Source organism: Chelonia mydas, chromosome 1, assembly GCF_015237465.2.
Source record: "Chelonia mydas isolate rCheMyd1 chromosome 1, rCheMyd1.pri.v2, whole genome shotgun sequence".
In the NCBI taxonomy this organism is placed as follows: Eukaryota; Metazoa; Chordata; order Testudines; family Cheloniidae; genus Chelonia; species Chelonia mydas.
In genome coordinates this window covers 60478321-60500324 of record NC_057849.1, presented here as the reverse complement: position 1 = coordinate 60500324, position 22004 = coordinate 60478321, and the positions used below count along the sequence as shown (strand labels likewise).

Here is a 22004-nt window from a genome sequence, read left to right as displayed (position 1 = left end):
TAGGCCAATATAGTACTTTCTTCATTTCTCTGGCACCTCACCTGTCTTCCATGAGTACTCAGAGATAATCACTAATGGTTCCAAGATTGCTTCAGCTAGTTCCTTAAGTACCCTAGGGTGAAATTCATCAGGGACTAGAATACATCTAACTTCCAAGTATTCTTTAAACTGTTCTTTCCCTATTCTGGCTTGTGTTCCTTCCCCCTTGTTGTTAATATAAATTGTGTTCAGCATCTGGTCACAATTAACCTTTTTAGTGAATAGAATGTTATGATATGATATGATTGATAGAAAAGAATGTTGGATAGACTTAAGGCTTGATTCACTAATGTAACTCTGTTAAAACCATCATTTCATACACCTCCAAAATTCAGCTACCTCTGGGCAGGGAATGGGGGAAACAGTTGTGTCATAGCCATCTCTATCCTCACCTGGCCTGATTCTGAATTTATACTATTTTCTAATATCTGAGGGCATCACAGCACCGGGTGGGTGGATGGGTGACAAATTGCCAGCTGTCCATATGGTTTTTTAAAATAATAAAACACATAATAGATTGGGGGTATTAAAGTGACACAGGAAAAGGTGTCAACATTTGTAAACATTCCTCTACCATAATTTTAGTTCCAGACAGTTTTGAACGATCATCTTCTTTCTTTCCCTTATCAACACCATTACAGCTGGTTGAATAGTAAAAATTAAGAGGGTGAAAATAGATTCATAAACATTTTTTGAAAATAAAAGCACCAAGTAAGCTTGGTTGGCTATAATTTCTGGAGACATGTTTTACTAGTGAATATTCAGACAGCCAATGAGCATAAGTGAAAATGATCACAAACTCTAAAAGAGTGGTGAATTCTAGCCTGAATGATTATTTGTGTGAAAAGTGCCTAAAGGAGCTGCATTATCCTCTAGTCTATGTTAATTATTCTCTTGTTTAAAACATTTAATTTATGTATTCAGGGAGCAGAAACAATACCATGAGATTTAGGAGACCAACGGCACATCCCAAATGACCATCAGTGGAGAGCCACAGCAAATAGTTCTGAGTTGTGAGATACAGTATAAATGTGACAATGATTAATCCAAACTGTTTGAAGAATAACAAATATGTTTGAAAAAAAATCAAGATCAGTTCTTGAACAGTTTACTGGCCAAAACCAAGACTAAATTCACAATGAATAGTTCGACCAGTTCTGATCAACACTATAGAGGGATACAGGAATGCACCGTTCTCTTATTGCTCACCCCTGCTGGAGGGGTCATGTCGGGGGAGAGTAGAATTTCCTTCCTATTAGCATTTGATGCAGTGGTGTGAATTTACAGTGAGAACCTAAGTATCTTAGTGCTACTGGTTGAATCTGCCAGTAATGCATAAGGTGATGCACTATGAAGCAGGCTGCTGGAGCTCTGCCAACAAAATAATGCTGGACCTGTTCCTTCATGCGTGTGGACTCACTTCCTTTACTACAGAACATTGGGTAACTTCTTTGCATGCTAGACACACCCTGTATGTTTTCCACACTGCTACTCTCTCTCACTCTCTACCAGTACATTTGCTGTACCCTCTCTTATACACTCTACTCAGACCTTTGCTGACCTGTGGACCACCCCAGTCTCAGCAACAGCAAAATTGACAAAATTTCAGCAAAATCAAAAGTAAATCAAATGACGTGCGCTTAGAGAAAATGGCCAACAGCAGGTGACACATCACCGCAATAGCTTGTGGGGCGGAGGGGGAGGGTTCACATTAATCATTAAAGACCTAAGCATGTTACAGAATTTAAATAATCTCTAATACTGGGCTCTTCCTAGTACTTTCCAGCTGAGATGCTCAGACAATAATGAAGTCAGCCTCACAAAACTTCAATGATGTAAGCAACTATTATTATCCCTGTTCTACTGATGGGGAAACTGAAGCACAGAGAGGTGACCTACATTTGCCAGTCACACAAGAAGACAATTGCAGATCCACAAATGAGACTTTTGTTCCTGACTCCTAGCACTGTGCCTTAACAAGGAGACTATCCTAGTTAAGGATAGATTTATCTAAGAACCCCTGCTCCTATAGTGCATCCGAATGTGCACTTCAGATATAATAATGCCTAGCTCTGACATAGTGCTTTTCATCAGTAGATCTCAAAGAACTTCATCATCTTAAATATATTTATCATCGTAACACCCCTGAGAGGTAAGGAAGTACCATTATTCCCATTTTACAGATGGGGAACGAAAAGGCTGTCACACAAGAAGCACATGATAGAGCAGGGAATTGAACGGGACCAACTCCTAGGTTGGTGCCCTAACCACTGGACCATGCTTCTTCACAAGAAAGCTTACTTTAGTTCCTGTTTCCAAACTGGGGCACATATATATAGCCAATTAGTTCACATTTTGATTGTTAGAGTAGTCTATATCCATTTAAATCATTCCCATTTTAAAAAAACAACACTTTTTTAAAAATAAAAGCTTTTACAATTCTTGTACCAAAATCAGCATGAAGTGAGCTGGTTTGGAGTGATTTGACTGGAAGTTGCGTGTGGTTATGCAGAACTCAGTTTGATTCCTGTGTCATTGCCCAGTGGGAAGAACCATATTGACTAAAGTACCACGTTAACTGACATCGATATACTCAGGAGTAGCAGGTCATGCACACTGGGGGGGATGAGGGAGGAGAGAAATAAAGAAAGAATGAAAACTGATGACACCAGAGGGAAGTTTTTCTGGTGCTAGGCATGAATCTAAAGCAGTGGTGGGCAACCTGCAGCCTGTCAGGGTAATCCGCTGGCAGGCTGCCAGTTTGTTTACATTTGCAAGGCTGCCTGCAGCTCCCAGTGGCCACAGTTCACTGTTCCCAGACAACGGGAGCTGCGGGAAGCGGTGGCCAGCGTGTCCCTGCGGCCCCGCACTGCTTTCCACAACTCCCAATCGCCACAGACTGACCACCACTGATCTAAAGCAACATGTCAGTCTGAGGCTACTGAATATTTATGTCTTTATTCATAATGTTTGTGTTACTATTATCCTAGTAATCGGGCTATTCCCTGAGCCTAAGGCTATGGTTACACTACAGCACTGTAACGCTTCTGGTGAAAACACTCTAAGCCGACAGGAGAGAGCTCTCCCATTGGCTTAATAACGCCTGCCTCCGGGAGAGGTGGTGGCTATGTTGGAAGGAGAAGCTCTCGCCCCGACATAGCGCTGTCCATGCCGGCGCTTAGGTCGGCGTAATTTACGTCGCTCTGGGGTGTGGATTATTCACATCCCTGAGCGACATAAGGCATGCCGAAGTAATTTGTAATGTAGAATCATAGAATATCAGGGTTGGAAGGGACCTCAGGAGGTTATCTAGTCCAACCCTCTGCTCAAAGCAGGACCAATCCCCAATTAAATCATCCCAGCCAGGGCTTTGTCAAGCCTGACCTTAAAAACTTCTAAGGAAGGAGATTCCACCACCTCCCTAGGTAACGCATTCCAGTGTTTCACCACCCTCCTAGTGAAAAAGTTTTTCCTAATATCCAACCTAAACCTCCCCACTGCAACTTGAGACCATGACTCCTTGTTCTGTCATCAGCTACCACTGAGAACAGTCTAGATCCATCCTCTTTGGAACCCTCTTTCAGTAGTTGAAAGCAGCTATCAAATCCCCCCTCATTCTTCTCTTCCACAGACTAAACAATCCCAGTTCCCAGTTTTATGTAGACAAAGCCTAATTCTTTAATGAAAACCATGATGTACCTTTTACTTGCATTTTGCAGTGCTGAAAGGCCTATTGATGAGTAATGTGCTGGGTAGATTTTAGTTGTTGTCTGTTGCTTTAATATTTATATATGTTTCATCAGCTTCCATTTCTCCAGTGCACAAGAGATAACTTTCCCATTCCATCTGGCCTGGCTGTGCTTGCTGTTGGCACTATCTCCTAATAGCAGTTCTGAACTCAAACCGTTTACAGCTATTCCTGATGTTACCAAGCTGTGATATTGCAGCATAAAGCTCTATGTTGACACCAACTCTATAGGAAGGGCAGAGATGCAAAGTCTGAATGTGGCACTGGCTCCAAACATGCCCAGTATTCAGGAGAGCTTGGGGAAGGTAACTGGGTTCAAATACAGGACCATCAGATTATACTAATATCATTGCCAAGTAGAGCTAGACAGGAACTGGTTTCTCCATCCCATGAAAATTGTCAGGATTATGAAAAGAATTTTGCCCTGACTTGGAATGAAAAGTTTCAACCTTAAAAATGTTCACAACCAAACAGTTGGCAGGGCTGGGGAGAGGAGATAAACAAATCAGGTTGGGTCAATTCAGATGTTTCATTTCAATAATCTTGAAGCGTTTGGTTTTGATTTTGACCATTTTTTACGCTAATTAGCTTAAATTTCTAAATCAGGGGTTGGCAACCTTTCAGAAGTGGTGTGCCGAGTCTTCATTTATTCACTCCAATTTAAGGTTTGGCGTGCCAGGAATACATGTTAATGTTTTTAGAAGGTCTCTTTCTATAAGTCTATAATATGTAACTAAACTATTGTTGGATGTAAAGTAAATAAGCTTTTTAAAATGTTTAAGAAGCGTCATTTAAAATTAAATTAAAATGCAGAGCCCCCCGGACCGGTGGCCAGGACCTGGGCAGTGTGAGTGCCACTGAAAATCAGCTCGCCTGCCACCTTTGGCAACGCATGCCACAGATTGCCTACCTCTGTTCTAAATGAAGTCATTTTGAAATGAAAAACCCAACTTTTTTTTGTTTAGAAAATGTCCCATTTTGAAACTTTTCCCTGCCAAACATGGATCGAGTTGAGAAATTCCTCAAAACCATGAAAAGTTGTGGTTTCAATGAATCACCATTTTCGATGAAAACCATTTCAAAGAATTCCCAATCAGCTCTACTGATGATGCAACCCCAGTGAAATCAATAGAATTACAGAGTCATGCAGCTGGAATAATAGAACGGTGAATCAGTCCTCCATGATCCCAGCTTGCAGCCTGCTCTACTACAAATATATTTTAGTTTCAACAAAAAGTGACAGATCAGTGTCACCTACTGTAGCAGTGGGGAAAAATGGATCAAAGGTGTCCTCCTAATCTTTTTTGATCTGTACTCACATATCTCAGTTCACATGGCATGCTTCACATGCATGGCTGGAGGGAGCTGTCCACTTAATTGTGCTTATATTGTTCAGGATACTTAGTCTCATGAGAGTCTCTAGCATGAGTTTCATTCACAATGCATTTTAACCATACACTATGCTTCATATATGGCTATAGGATAATTTTGCTACATATAACAAAAGGGTTAGGGATAGGGTCCAGAGTGACCTAGACAAATTGGAAGATTGGGCCAAAGAAATCTTCAACAAGAACAAGTGCAGAATCCTGCACTTAGGATGGAAGAATCCCATGCACTGCTACAGGCTGGGAACCGACTGGCTAAGCAGCAGTTCTGCAGAAAAGGACCTGGGGATTACAGTGGATGAGAAGCTGGATATGAGTCAGCAGTGTGCCCTTGTTGCCAAGAAGGCTAACAGCATATTGGGCTGCATTAGTAGGAACATTGCCAGCAGATCGAGGGAAGTGATTATTCCCCTCTATTCAGCGCTGATGAGGCCATATCTGGAGTATTGCATCCAGTTTTGGGGGCCCCACTACAGAAAGGATGTGGACAAATTGGAGAGAGTCCAGCAGAGAGCAACGAAAATGATCAGGGGGCTGGGGCACATGACTTAGGAGGAGAGGTTGAGGGAACTGGGGATGTTTAGTCTGCAGAAGAGAAGAATGAGGGGTGATTTGATAGCAGCTTTCAACTACCTGAAGGGGGGTTCCAAAGAGGATGGAGCTCGGCTGTTCTCAGTGGTGGCAGAGGACAGAACAAGGAGTAATGGTCTCAAGTTGTAGTGGGGGAGGTCTAGGTTGGATATTAGGAAAAACTATTTCACTAGGAGTGTGGTGAAGCACTGGAATGGGTTACCTAGGGAGGTGGTGGAATCTCCATCCTTAGAGGTTATTAAGGCCCAGCTTGACAAATCCCTGGTTGGGATGATTTAGTTGGTGTTGGTCCTGCTTTGAGTAGGCGCTTGGACTAAATGACCTCCTGAGGTCTCTTCCAACTCTAATTTTCTATGATTCTATGATTTAGCTGTCATTTGAAACAACACAGAATAGTAAGTGTAGTAAGTAATAAGAAGAGAGTGGGAAAGAAGCTAAAAGCGATGCAGTTATACAAGTTAGTTATATATACAGCTTGATGACTCTGAATGTTTTAGATTTTTTTAAACCTAAAAATCGATAATATCCAGTACTTTCCCCTTCACCCGATGAATGTTCAGATTCTCAATTACTTACATGACTCGAGGAGCTGGGGCATCAAGAAACAACACCAATAAGCCACTAGACTTGGCAATACTGAAGATCAATTATCTCCAACTGTGGTTCAATCTTGCCAACCGCTTGGTGATTTCTTGTAGCCATCACAGAGGCAGTGGATCTTGAGGGGAATAAGGTAGTAGTACCTTTCAGATTAGGGAGGGTTTTCCATGCATGAGGCACAGCATCAGAGAAAACACAAAGGGATCTGTGAGAGAAGAGGACAAATGGGTATTTGAGATTGTTGCAACTGGAGGAATGGACAAAAAGAGAGACATTGAAGCATTAGACACAAATGAGGGACAATCAAATTATGAAGCTCCATGCAATCTGCAAAGAGGGGCTTTGCATTTTGGTTCTCAGATTTGTGTGGGGGAAAGTGTTCAAATACAGTGCTGCAAATTCACTTGAGCATATAACAGGAGGTGCAAACAGTGCAGAAAAGAATCTGATACTGTGTCTGTCTATTGGTCTTTTTTAAAGTGCCGCTATATCAAAACCTAAGGAAATTAAAGAGAAAATTCCAAATAATATTTGACAAACTGGCCATCAGCAAATATTCAGAGTTAAATAAACTTCACATTCTTCTCTCTCTCACTCACTCCTTTCCGGCCACTGTTTGTAGGGGTCTCCGAAGAGTGCCAGATGTTATATATCATGTGTGCTTCAATGCCTAGGAACAATTGGGTCAGCTAAGAATGAAGTGAAAGCCTCAGCTCTGACATGTACATTTTTAAAGGGTTGCCCAGAGACTCCCTTAATGTCAAAGCCACTTGCTCAGTAAAACCCCGTGCAATGCTTTGAAAATGCATGGGTCAATGTTTGTACTGTACATATTGTACAAACTAGTGGGGCTGACCTGGCAGTCCTGATACAAGCAAAAAAACTGCTCTCTGACAACTGCACACTTGTCTGCAATTTGGAAAGTTCTAGCACAAGCCCAGTATCTTACCATCACTTTACTTTGGCAGTCTCTTTGCTGCAGTCAGAAGTGCCCACTCCTGCAAGGCTTTAGTAGTGTGAAGTCAATGGTAACAACATCAAGCCCTTGGTGATGGGATATCATTCTCACCTTGTCTCAGAAATGAAGGCCCAATAATACGAGGTGCTCAGCACCTTCGACCCGAGTTGACATCAGTGGGAGTTGAAGGTGCTTAGCTCCCTGCTGTATCAGCCCTCCCTTGGCGAGGCTCAGGTCTACTCAATGTAAAAATCTCACTTCTGACTCAATCATGAACATTGTACATCTCTCGTTTGTGTTAATCCTAGCAATTTAATTACTATGGTGCATCTGCCCAAAAAGTAGCTGTCCCAGATTTACCAACAAGCCCAGCTACAGTGCTAGAAAAGAACACTGGCGGATGGCGATAGTGGCCCCTGGCTGCACCATTTCTTCCTTTTTCAAAGAATTATAGTCATGTGTACTCTACGGGGAAGTCCTATGGCGGTGGCCATGCTTTTGGGCCCAGTCCTGCAGAGTGAGAGATGCCTTCCAATCCCATTCATGTCAATAGGAGGGAAGGTGCTCAACGGCTTGCATAGTTGAGTCTTCCTTGGGGATGTTAGGATATAGATATTCAGGCCTGTCTGTAAAGGCCTATACTCTAAGAATTTAGGTGTATTCTTATCACTTAGCTAGTTCTAGAGGTATAAAAGAGAGAATCAAAATCACTGTCTGACTGTATAAGGCCTTTTCTCACTGTGACAGTCTGAGGCCCTGTTCTTAGGCTAAGCTGCAGAGGCAGCCATAAACTGGGAAGCGACCGGTCACATCTTTACATTCCAAACTAGTCTCATTGAAATAAGGTGCTATTGGGCTGTTAGGAATACAATCCTGTCCTGATAATAATACCTATCACCTCAAGAGAAAGGGAAGTGCCTAGAAAATGTAAAAGGAAACTTAGTATGACAGCATCCTGTCTGGCAAGAACTCACTTATCAATAGCTGGGATGTGAAATCTTCCTTTCTGTGTTGTTCTATCATTGTAGTCTCCATTTCCCTATTGTTTGTCTGTATAATCTTTGTCTGGTTCTGTGACTGTTTCTGTCTGCTGTACAATTAATTTTGCTGGGTGTAAACTAATTAAGGTGGTGGGATATAATTGGTTAAATAATCATGTTACAATATGTTAGGATTGGTTAGTTAAATTTCAGTAAAATGATTGGTGAAGGTATAGCTAAGCAGAACTCAAGTTTTACTATACAGTCTGTAGTCAATCAGGAAGTAAGGTGGGAGATGGGGGGAAATTGGAATCATGTTTTGCTAAGGGGGGGATGGGAACAGGGACACAGGTAATGCTCTGTGGTGTCAGAGCTGAGAAGGGGGACACTAAGGAAGGAAACTGGAATCATGCTTGCTGGAAGTTCACCCCAATAAATATCGAATTGTTTGCACCTTTGGACTTTGGGTATTGTTGCTCTCTGTTCATGTGAGAAGGACCAGGGAAGTAAGCGGGTGAAGGAATAAGCCCCTAACAGGGGAAAAGTGTTTTTCCCTTTAAATATGCACATCACAGGATACTTCAGGTTGTGTTACATCACACTATGCTGCAGGGCGCTAGTACTTAATGTACAGTAGTGAAATCCACAGGCACCCAATAGGGGTGAATCTGGATTCAGCATGTTTATAAGACGCTTTTGTCTGTCCAGATATTATGTAGATTATATAACCTGCACAGAAGTATTAGACTAATAAAAATGTTAATGCACAATAGCTAGTAGCCCAGCACTAGCACCTGCTGCAGCTGTGGTGCATCAACCTCGGATGCTGTCCCTGGGGAGAGAGACAGCCAAGAAAAGGGCCACTCAAGCTGGGGAGGGGGCTCAGAATCCACCCAAAAGCCAGAGCTGGGCAAGAGAAGGCGGTCTGGATGCTGAGCTAGCAGACGAGCTGGGGTAGAAGGTGAGGTGACAAAATAAAAAAAGAACAGGAGGATAAAAGCAGGGGACTGGGAAGTGAGGAGGAGGAAAAATAGGAAAGGTTTCGGGATCATGAGAAGCAGGGGGAAAAAAAAAAACAGACCTGGCTCTGTGAGCAGACATTGTTAGAGAAGTAAGATCTTCAGACATACCAGAGAGAGAGTATCAAGGCAAAAAAGTGAAAGGAAATATAACTGGTGAAATAGGGAACTGATCAGAAATCTGTGTGAGATGAAAACAATAAACAAGAGGCTCACCCTCAAAGGCCCTACAGGATACAAACAGCAAGACTGACTGTGTGAACATCTATTGATAGAACGCAGGTAAAAGGTGCCTAGCACACAAGTGAGGACCCCGCTTGTGGATGAACTTGGTGAAAAGAGGTACAGCCACAGGAACATTGGATCTAAAGGAGCACTTCAAGCCAGAGGAGCAAAGAACAGGACAGCAAGAATGGGATTGGATTTACAGCCCAGGATAGGAAAAGCTGATTCTTCTCTGAAGTGACACAGTACATTGTTGAGTAATCTTTTGTTCTTGTTAGTAACAATACATTTGGTATTAACTGCACAGAGTGAGGAAGAGCAGTGTGTACAAAGCTCGCGAAGATAAATGTGCCAGTAACCTATAGTTTATTATTGTAAGTAGTAAGTACTTGACAATATTCTATGTTATTTATGCTCCTGGTACAATATTTGGGTTTTCCCTTGTAAAGTTCTCAACATTTAAAATAATCACTTTTGTCTTAGTTTGTCTCTGCCTCTCCTCACAGCTAGGCTAGCCTGGTCACTGCATAGCGACCAAGTGCATGTGGGAGCCAAGTGATGTACAGAGAGAGCATTTTCCCGTGGCAATTAGCTCTGCATTGTTCAGATTTGTTACCCAGTTTGGAGTCTTGACATCCCAATGTATCTTCCCACATACAAACATCTTAAGAAAATTCATCAAACAATCCCTGGAGACGCTTGGAAAAAACAACTCCAATATGTGGCAGCAGCTGATACACAAACGTTCAAATCCATCCACACGTATTCCCGACCCATCACCACTGTAGTAGGCACAGTATTTCCTCAAAATCCCCCTCTCCCCCGACGATGAAAGACCATGAGGAACTGAATCCAGGAATGGAGGCTCCAAACACTTCACTTGAGGCTACGCACAGTTCTCAGTGCAGAACAGTGTGTAAAAGCCCCTATTTTTGGCTTTGGAGAGCTGCAAATGATGGGCCTTGACATTCCTAAATGCAGACACTAAATTCAATGATTGGATTTTAAAAGAGGGAGGAGATGAACACGAAGGCAGAGTCTGAAACAGACATGGTGAAATATACTGTACTAACATGCCGAGCTGCCTCGTATAATTAACATCAGTATAAACCGTATCTTCCAGCTCAGCTTCAATTCATAGGGTGTTTGTTCAGGAGCCTTCTTGTTACAGTGTGGCATTCCTGGCAGCATCCCAAGCCTGGCTAACCTGTCGGTCTCACCTCCTGCACCATTTAACTGTCAGTTATGTTTTTGTGGTTGACTGGTCAGTGAAATGACGAATGAATAAATGTTTGTGCTAACTGATCTACTGGCAGATGCCTCATTAAGCAGAAATGGACAGTGGATGATATGCTGTTCATGTGGTTTTGTTTAACTTCAGCAAATGCCGGCTGGGGTGAGGGAGCATATTTTATATCAGACATGTTTGGAAAATAAAATACTAAATTTATCCCTCAATCTGTTCCCCTCCCCTCCTCTCTACCCCTCCTCCCAGCCTGTTAAAAGAGTGTTGAAATAAGGAACTCCTAACTGAGTCCAGCTTTAAGTTCTGTTTAAAAATATACAGACTTCCTGGGCAGCTCTTACTTTTCCAGAAGGCCTGGCTCACGCTGAAAGCCAGGACTGCACTCCTGCAAAACATGCTCCTTCATCCCACTGAGTTTCAATGGAAGTTTGGTACCTAACACACTTATTTAGATTTAAATAAGCACTAAAAAGGCACCGATCCAAGGCTCTAAGTGCACTAATAAACCATTAGCTGTGTGATTCCATCTCAGCAGCATTAAAATAATCATTTCAGCAGGAGCTCAGCCACCAACAGGAAACTCCTTTCTGCCCCTTTATCATAATACCCTCAGTCTTCTCCAACCCCACTGTCAAACACATGGTTTTTGCAGCACACCCAGGAGGTCACCAAATTTGAGCTCTCTCAGCCCAAGGTGGGGAGCACATTCTCGAGTCCTGGAACCCACACAGTGAAAGAAAATCCCACCCTCAGTCAGGCACAATGCTGCTAACTTCCGTGAGAGTTTCAAGCAAGTCAGGAATGAGAAGAGACTTCAGGAAATGGTTAATGGTTTCTAAGGCTTTCCCTGTTCAATTTTACAGACTTCAGGTTTCCTGCAGGGAGGGAGTCCTCTTTAAATGTGATCTAGCCTTAGGTCCCGATTCTGCAAACACTTTAGCAGGTTATTTTTACAGTTGTTTATTATCTGTTAAGGACTAAATTGTGGCTTTAGGCACAGCCCTGAATAAAGGGTTGCCCCAAGAGGCTTGTGGCCCTGACATGCCCCCCTAAGTTACAGTTCCCTCCCTGCCTCCTCTTCGCTCCATGATGGCAAGTCATTGGTGTTAATAAGGACCAACCGCAAAACTGCAACACCAGTTAGCTAGCACATGAGTGGCGGGGGCAGAGCTAAGGGTGTGTCTGCACTTCTAAGTGGCGGCGTGGCTGCAGCATGGGCAGACGTACCTGCGGTAGCTTTGATCTAGCTAACCCAAATAACAACAGCAGTGAAGCTGTGGTAGCACAGGTGGCAGCATGGGTTGTGCAAGCCCCCCAGGCCCCTCGGTACGTACTCAAGTGGCTAGGCCATGCTGCTGCCCATACTGCCATGGCTTCATCCAAGCTAGCTCAGGTATACCTAATGTGCTACAATCACACTTCTGAATGCAGCCTGGACACACCCGAAGACTGTCCATTTGCTGAATCTCCTTACCTTCTACTGTGTGGGGAGAATAAGTGGGTGCTTCCTCCTGCATAACTGCACCCAAGGTCTGGGTGACCTGCACAGAGATGTAAGAGGGGCTGTTACTTGCCCTCTCCAGGCATGTGTTCCAAGTCACAACATAGCCCTAAGTGAAGAGAATCAACGTGTTTACAGTCCAAGGACCCGAGAAGCTGTCCTCAAGCCAATAGTGCCATTCACATCAATAGGAGATGTGGGTCCTCGGCATCTCTGATAATCAGGCACCAGGGGTCTCAGGATGGGAACCCTAGAATTAAGGCAGAGATATGAGTACAGACAGTACTCCTGAAAATTTGGCTGCATAGGTTTGCAGGTGAAAGTATCATTTCTTTGTAATGAAACTGGAAACTCTTTTCAAACACCAGCATTTGGTAACCTTCTCTATGAGAAAGAAACCTGAAAACCAGTTAAGCTGATGAGCTTCAATAGTCAGTTGATGGGTGACCAGGAGAAATGGAAATATTCTCTTCATTTCTAACATTCCTCCAGTGATCCCACTGGGAAATAACAAGGAAGGTGATTACTACAGTCCCTGAACAACTTTGAATTGATATTACATGCCAAATTCTGCAGGAGCTCAATATTCCCTTAACAGCTCTGCTACAGCTGACAGAGCTAGTTAGTACGATGTGGATTGCTAGGGAGGTTGGAAATCCTGTTTTACTTTGCTGGCTGAAGGATCCAGGCTTTTTAAGGTTTCTTACAATCTTACACTTACTTGAAGACTAAGGGCCAAAGCCTGCAGTCCATGCTGAGTCCTTCCTCAGGTAAAACTCCCTGGATTAAAATGGGACCACAAGAGCTGGCTGTTATTATGTACTGTATTTCCACACTGAGTGAAAAGGCACAAAACAGCAAGCCTATCAGAGAGAAGCGATGAAGAGGTTGCTATTTTGGGGCCTGATCCTGTATTCTTTGATTATCCCAATCTCCCATTGTCTTTGTAACCAAAAAAGAAAGTGAAAAATATCATTTTAGTCTTAGTCCTTTGGTATTTTTTCACTTGAACTATTTGTTGTGTTTCCATTGCACAGACTCCCCCTTGTAACTGCAGGAGTGTACCACCTTGTTTCACAGAATATGTCCACTTTGCAATGCAAAGGATGATTGCACTATGAATAGACATATCTATACAAGCATGGCTAAAAATAGCAGTATAGATGTGATGGCACAGGAGAGCCACCACGTAGGTCCCCAGCATACTCGTAGAGCCTGCACTGAAGTCCCTGACTTTGCATCTGCACTCCTATTTTTAGCTAGTGTGGGCAAAGTGAGCACAAATATGTCTACTCATGCTGCAATCGCATCTCAGATTGCAGTGCAGACATACCCATGAATCACTCGGGTCCTTTGTTCAATCCTCAAGAGAAAAATATTGTTTAGAAACAATTTTTGGTTTGGGTGGGGACAGGGCTGGATTAAGGCAGGGGCTTTCGGGGCTGAAGCCCAGGGCCCCAGCTCAAGGGGGCCCCGCAAAAATAAATCACAGGTAGTGATCTCCAACCTTGGGCCGCTAAAAGTCCTGCAGCACAGCGGGGCACTCAGGCAGGCTGCCTGCATCCATGGCCCCACGCCGCTTCTGGAAGTGGCTGGCTGCTAGCACGTCTCTGCGGCCCCATCCCCAGCACCATCCTCACAGCTCCCATTGGCTGGTTTCCCAGGGGCCGCAGAGACATGCTAGGAGCTAGCCATTTCTGGGAGCGGCGTGGGGCTATGGCAGGCAGGCCGGCAGCCTGCCTGAGCCCTGTTGCACTGCCGGCCGGGAGCCGCCTGTGGTAAGCACCTCCCGGCTGGAGCCTGCACCTCACACCCCCTCCTCCACCGCAACCCCCTGCCCCAGATCAGAATCCCCTTCCTGCACCCAGACCCCTCCTGCACCAAACTCCCTCCCAGGAAAAAGACTTGTATACAGGAGCCCCACAAAACCTAATAGCCACGGGCCCACAGGAGAGTTAATCTGGCCTTAGGTGGGGATAGGAGTCTTCTAAAATCTGGTAGTAAAATATACTTTTCCCTTTGCTACAATGCTCAGCAGCCCTTTGGCACCAAGATTTGACCAGGCTTCAAGAAGAATGCACATGACATTAAAGTAGATAGTTGTTGCACTAATGATTCAGTGCTAGTCTGTTTATTTCAGACAGCTACGCTACCTGGGTCCAGTCCTGTGTGGTGCTGAGAGCCTTCAACTTTCATTAAAGTCAATAAGAGGATCAGGGCCTTGACAAACTGGATGAGACTGGGAATGGTTCTTTCTTGCTCTTAGTCCAGAATCCTCATTCCTAATGTTGGTGCACATATGCAGTATATCATAGGAGCCCTGTCCTGCCTGTGAGATCCCCCACTGCTGCAATGTGGTGCAATGGCAGTTGTAGCCACTGTCTTGACCCAGAATATAACGGACAAAGGGTTATGTACCAGAACCTGCTTTGACAGGTTTTAAAAAGGCAGCTTTAATGTTAGTTATAGCTATTTCTTAGCTAATCTGTCCCTACTGAAAGCACTACTTAATTCTATTGTAACGCTGCAAAACACTGCAATGGTGTTTGGAGTTATTATTGCAGAATACTGTCATTTTCATAAGGCTAGGAGCATTTTTTATTATAATAGGACTGACTGCTCTGATGTTCGGAGGAGGAGTCCTTCCCCATAACCCTTGTGCTGGTGGTCTATGCAAAGCCCATTTATTTGGGCTTTGCACAATGGAGCAGGACTTCCCCCTTAATATAATGTTCTGTGTAAATGACTGTGATTGCTGCTCTCTTTCCTGCATGACAGAGCATGCAGACCTTTGGGGTATTTGCATGCAAAATAACCACAATTAATTTCCACAGACATCTACAGCGCGTACACACACACTTTTCAAGCCTCTAACAAAAATCAGTTTGAATGCGATGGTTGTGACACAAAATCTCTGCTAAACAAAATCAAATTGATTTGGTTTATTACTTATTTCTATGACATGTTTACAAAGAACAAGGCAGCACTCCAGTTCCAGGGAGAACCCCCTGGATAAATCCATCTTCACTTTTAACCAGAATGATCCATAACATTCATATTAGATTAATGTCATAATATAGTACAATAAGCAAAAATCTTAAAACAAACAGAAGTTTCATACTAAAAGGGATGCTTTAGTTACAGAAGGCAGGAGGCAACCTGAAATTCTGACTGCTCTGTGTTTTCTGCCGCTTTAAATGAAAGGAAACACGCAAGGTTAGAAATCAGCGGGGAGATCTTCAAAAGCACATATGGCAGTTCAGTGCCTACCTGCCATTTATGCCTGTGAAAAAAAATCTGCTCACAAATTAATTTTTTTAAAATCCTTCTGAATACTATGAATAATCCTGCAGATCATTAAAACTGAGCCGCTTGTTTACTTTTCTCTCAATTTGGACAATAAAACCAGACTAATGAATTTCACTTTTATTTCTAATCCGCATGTGGGATTTTCAAATATGACAAAATAATGTAAGAATATAAATTCTGTTGAAAGTGAATGAGACTTGTTCTCCTAAATCCCTTTGGAAATTTTGAACCTCTCTCCCAGTAACTAATCAATTTCACATTCTGGTTTTCACCCTGTAGCACAAACCTGCAATGTTTGGGTTGCAAATACTATAGGAGAACGTTTATTGGTTTATAAAAATGTTTACATTGGATTTTTATATAATATGTCATAGAAACATGTCTAAGGTTTTGAAGAAACTTGTTTTTAGAAGACCTACATTTAGGGGCAAATTTCACCTGACAATGTGTCTTTAAGTGTATCATATTACAGTATTTGAAAGGTAGTCACCTATGATATTGTAATACTGGATACCTAAGATGTGCATTTGATGAAGTTGTTCCAAGGAGCAAAATATTAAATAAACAAACACGTTAATATGTCAATGGAATTATTGTGGGCCGGACCCTCAGCTGGTATTAATTGGTGTCGTTTCATTGCCTTCAAGAGAACCATGCCAGTTTTCACCATCTGAAAATATTATGGCCCATTGTGTATCGTTTCAGCTGGTTTCTGGAGAAACTGAACTAATCCAAACCAAAAGCTACCTTGGTTTTTTTCCAGGCTATATTAACATCATCAAAGAATAGTAATAAATATTGACATAACCCTTTGTAGGAAATCCTTTGCAGGAAACAGAAATCCAATGAAGGAGAACCATATTTACCCCTCCACCAAAAAAAATAAAGGAAAATGGTTCAGAAATTAGTTTCATTTCCAAAGTTGAGAAAAAGGAATGAGTGGCCTTTTGCTATTTTTTCCACATTCGTTACCTTAATTAAAGTTGTCATGAGTCATGTTTATAACACTTGACATGTGTTGGGCCAATAATAAAGACAGACATTCAGCCACTGACTTGTTTGTCTAAATTCACCAGGGATTTGTGCCGCTATCGTCATTATAGTTCCTGTATGTGGAAAATGAAAAGGCCAAATTTAGAAATGGATCACAAGTCTCAGGTCAGTTTGTTTCCGAGAAGCCTGATGAAATCTGCTTTCTTATTTAACCTAAACCTGCCTTCCCAAGTCTTATCTTCCTTGAGACTTTCAGACCTGTTTCCATCCTTTAAGCTGTTAACTCCTGCCACATTAGAACGATAAGATATGACTAACCTGGCTCTGAAGCCAGCCGGAGGAGGCCGGTTGTAATTGCCATTTTAAAACAAGAGACAGCTCTCATTGAAGTCACCAGAGCTTCTACTGTATAGTTACACACACAGAAAAACTACAAAGAGAGGTTATGATTGTTGTAGTGACACTAACTAAGGTTGAGCGAGCCACCCTATTTTCAACCTCTGCTTTCTATAAGTCATAACTTTCTCGGTCATTGCCCTTTGGAACTGAAGTTATTTATGGAGAAGTAAATTATTTGTAAACATTTGATCAAAACCCCATTCAGCTGACTTTGAACTGGTGAGCATGAAATTACTATATGCTGTAAACTTCGAGGACTAGTTAGTGGAGCCTTAGTTTTCAGAACTTTAAAGATTTTGCATGTGATGAATACAATCTGTGCTATGTGTGGAAAAAGCTGGTAAAAGTTGACTGAAGGTGACATTCTGAGCCTGTGCTCAGAGTCACTGTTGTTATTTATGAAACTCTGGCAATGTTCTTTTCATGCACAAACTACAAATTAAAGACTGTCCCTGTCCTCAAGGGCTTACAGCCTGCAGGCCAGGCAAAGAGAAAATCAGATACATTAGCACACACAGAGGAGAGAATATTAATTATTATATTTATTACTATTATTAATTATTATTATTATTAAACTTGGAGGGTTGTTTGTTCTTCTGGTGTTTTAAGTGTTATTATTAATAGTTCACTTCTTGTGGGAAAAAGTGAGCCTCCACATGCCCAGCGTCATTTCCCTAGGCAAAATAACTCTGTGCAGCATTCACAAGAGACTCATTTCAGTGATTCAACATTCAGCTAAAGCCACACACTCTGAGTGCCGAGAGGCACACCTGCTGGATTCTGGGGCCACTTCTTGGGCTTTTATAGGAATCTGAAGATTCCAACACTTTTGGTGGCTTTCCAGGCATGACCAGAGATGGTCTCAATTGTAAACAGTGGTTAGTACACATAGCTCTTGGGCCAGGGCACTTTTTCCCCCATCACAATAGCCAATAAATAATCTCATTTTACTTAGGTCCTTAGGTCAGACTGCTACCCCTGTTTGTGAGCTGACAAGGCCAGTATTTAATCCACTTAGCTTGCCAGCACCCCCCACCTCCTTCATGCAGACACAGTAAAAGCACAGATCTCCTGTGTGTTGTGCATAGCCCTCCCCCCAGCCCATTCTGCCCTCTTGGGAACATGCATTTGTAAAGAGATGGATTAGGAAAATTACAAGGTGGGTCACAGAATGTCAAACTGTTTTCAAGGTTTAAATCCTTGGATCACTCAAGAGGCAACCCCCTTGGTTCTTGCCACGGACAGTTCAAGTGACTCTGCTTTCTGACTTTACAATGCCACTTACAATTGACCCTGAGGTATATTAATAGTGCTGCTTGATGACAGAGGATTCAGGTCCACTGCTATGGTAAACAACTAGAGGATCATGAATTCCAGAAATAGGTTTACATTCATTTGCTAATTATTCACTGTAAAAATATCTATTTAAATCCAATGGTCCAGATCCTCCGCTGAAGTAAATCCACTTTGCTCAAGGCACTTCGGTGGATCTGACCCAATAATCCTCCTCCCTGAGCTAGCCAGTTCTCAGACCAATCATTTTTATTGTCATTTGATACAAAGAAGGAAATGAAGCATTGCAGAACGACTGCTGGGGAGCTTAAATGTACACCTCCAGGATGACGAGTGACTACCTCTGTGGCTACGTCTCCCTTGTTTCTGTCTGTTCCAGAATATGGGATAAGAAATTCTGAATTCTCCATCAGTTATTACTATTATTTGTATTATAGCAGTGCATCAAGTCCTGAAGCAAGATCAGGGCTCCATTGTGCAAGGCACTGTACACAAATAATATAAAGACTGTCCCTTCCCCCAAAAAGCTTATAGTCTATTACAAAGTGGGTCAGATTCTATCCTCAGTTTCACCAGTAAAACCTGCTTGGCTTCAGTGAGGCTGCACCACTGAACTGGAAGTAGAATTTGATCCATTGTCAGATTCAATTCTGCCCCTTCAGAGTAGTTACAGAATTTTGCAAGAGGACATTACTGAGAATTTTGTCGTCATGTTGAAGTACAATGCCATCAGCGTCTCAGTCCATCACATCAATCTGATTAAAATATTATTGAAAGACATAACGTAGCACACTATGCTCTCATGATATATGGAATTGAATTAACATTGCAGCATGTCATTTGATCATAAAGCCACGCATGCTTTTGACCTGGTACCACATTGCACACTTGGCATGTACTTTACAAATGACTCAGTGTACTCTGGAATTTTTTTTTAAATTGTATTTACCAGAGCCGCACGCAATACATTCCACATCTGTCATACCACTAAACTGTAGAGGCCCAATTCTGCTGTCATTTACACCAGTCCAACCCCATTCAGCTTCACATGAGTATTGTGCACGTACAAATCTGGATACTTCACATTCACAATTAGAGATGGGTTTAAATCTTCCAAGGGAACATTTTTCCATTAGAAAATGCTGATTAGACAGGACTGAATCTATCAGTACTTTCAAAGGAAATCTGGCAGCCTACCTGGTTTCTTGCCAGCCTGGGCTCCCTGACTCCCTGGGCAGCTGCCTCCAGGGGCTGCCCGACTCCCCACACCTCCAGCTCACCAGGGAATTGGGCAGCCAGGCACAAGCTGAAAAATTTATTTTTAGTTCTCACAAAATGGAATTTTTCAGAATTTTTCCTTCCACAAAAAAAATTCATTTTTTTTGCTTTTCATCCCAATTTAGGACAATTCTCCTCCCCAGCCCCCATCAATGTTTTTCATGGGAGGGAAATTCCATTTTCTGGCTAGCTCTATTCACAATCCTGCAGACCTCTTTTCCTCCCATGTACAATGGCATAACAGCCCTGTGACAACTACAGCAATTGCCTACATAGAAAGTAATTAATGCACGGCTAGATTTTTTTAGGGCAGTTTAGTGGTTGGAAAAAATCAGAGGAGGAGGCAGGATGTGACAAATCAGCTCTCTACCAACCACCACCAGTGGTCCATGGACAAAAGGGCTGAGCACCGCTGATATATATTCACTCAAAGGAGCCCACAACCTGAAAGAGCACTGATCTGAAGAAAGTTAAATGTCTTTAGGCTACAGCAAGATATCTGGGTGCTTTATGGAACAACATGGGATTTGGTGTCGCGGATTTCCCCTGTGTATATTTCAAGCATGACTCAGCAGGTGTTGATCTCTGATTGATTCACAAAAGAAAATATTTGCTTTATACAAACACACATGTAAACAGGATTAGGTGAGAGAAGAACAACCCACACTAACAGATCCACTAAACTATGAGGACACTCGCACTCTTTCCATATATAAAAATACAAAGTTTCCACAACAGGGAAACAGCATCTGGCCCAAATTTCATATTTTTCCAGGTCTCTCTTAATCTGCCTTCCCACTTTGTTTACTGCTTTTCTCAATCCCCTCCTTCTCCAGAAACAGATCTACACATCAAACTAATTTATACTCTGTTTCCATTTCCCAATAATGTATTCCTTATCTTTATTAACCCTTGTAAAGAGAGAGGCGAGGTCTAGTGACTTGAGACTGGGACTGTGTGCAAGGAACAGCTGAGTTCTAATGGTGACTTTGGTCAAGTCACTTAACCTCCCTGCCTCAGTTTCCCATATGGAAAACTTCTATAGAACTGAATAGGAAATGAGAAATTTTCCATCTAACTTTAAACCAACAGAAAGAATTCAATAGCAGGGATGTAATTCTCTGTTACAAATTCTACAGGTTGATCTAAAAGTTATATAGAAAAGATCACAAAAATGCTATCTAAGTAAAAAGTAGAAGTAATAATTCTACCCACATTCCCCATTTGAAGTTTGCTATCCTTTTTTATTTATTTGAAGTTTCTTATTTCTTTTCAATTAAGTCCCCTAATTCTGGAATCTATATCACTGTGTAACATATTCCTTTGTAACCTTTGTCAATCCCTTTTCTAACTTTAATACCTTCTAGCAGGTGACCTCACGAATACAGAGACTATGGGGCAGATTCTTTACTGGTGTAAACTCTCATAGCTCCAACTGAATCTGCTGCAGTGATTTTTGTATCAAGAAAAGCATCAGGAAGGTATGTTTTTATTTTACCAAGGGTTTTCGCAAACTCATTGAGGCTTACATTTCTTTTATAAGCAAGGGAGGGTCCATGAAACACTTCACGGAGGAGGCAGCATTAGACTATTACCATAGCAGCTATATTTGAAAACCCCACTCCTTAGAGTGGTTTAGAAGGTTTTAAAGGAACCTCCTTCAGAAGGTTCGTTTGAAATACTGCTGCAGTAGCCACAGCATGGAAACAGAGGAGCGGATTGTCTGACTGTATTGTGCCTTACACACCAAGCAATCCCAAAGTGCTTACACCCCTGTACAGAAGGCCAGCGTGCGGCCTAAGCACCACTCTACTCCTACTTACGCAGCTAGGCTGGCTGTATGCCATTTGGGGATTCCCCCGTGGCAGAGAATCCCCAGCTGCCCTCATAGGGCACACTAAAGTCCCATCCGTGCCACTGGGGGTAGCTCAGGAGCGATTTAGCAAGCTCAAGGTCCTTCCAACCATCTTAAATCAGGGGTGCTGGAAGTAGGGCTGCTAGGGGTGCAGTAGCAACCCTTGGCTTGAAGTGGTTTCCATTATACACAGGGTTTGAAGTTTTGTTCAATGGCTCCCAGCACCCCCACTATACAAATTGTTCCAACACCACTGGCTTAAATCTGCCCCCTGATGTGCTCTTTCATCACATGGTCACACTGCCGTAATACTAAATGCTACATATACACACTATTTTAAAAGAATTGTGTATTCAGAGGTCAGTGGAACCAATGGCAAAAATCTTAAGCCTTTCCTCTCCGGAAATCTGTATTTAAATTAGGGATAGGTGAATCAATCTGCCCCAACTTTAGCTAGCCATGAATTGAACCAACTTGCAACCTTTTTTAACTGCAGCTCAGTTCACATAACTGAGCTTTCAGACTCCCATCTTGTGACTCCCAATACAGCAGGGGTTCCCCACCCTCCACATAACCAGCCAA

The 22004-nt window shown here is 42.5% G+C and overlaps 2 long non-coding RNA genes across 2 annotated transcripts in view; one reads left to right on the top strand and one right to left on the bottom strand.

Annotated features, from left to right (window-relative positions):
- Positions 1–11102, top strand: part of LOC114019826 — a 182571-nt gene extending 171469 nt beyond the window's left edge. Inside the window, exon 12 of the long non-coding RNA XR_006286776.1 lies at positions 9599–11102. This is a non-coding gene — a long non-coding RNA (uncharacterized LOC114019826). The remainder of the gene's footprint in view (positions 1–9598) is intronic.
- LOC119565768 overlaps positions 1–22004 on the bottom strand; it is a 135968-nt gene that overhangs the window by 44463 nt on the left and 69501 nt on the right. Inside the window, exon 6 of the long non-coding RNA XR_005224652.2 lies at positions 6343–6571. This is a non-coding gene — a long non-coding RNA (uncharacterized LOC119565768). The remainder of the gene's footprint in view (positions 1–6342; positions 6572–22004) is intronic.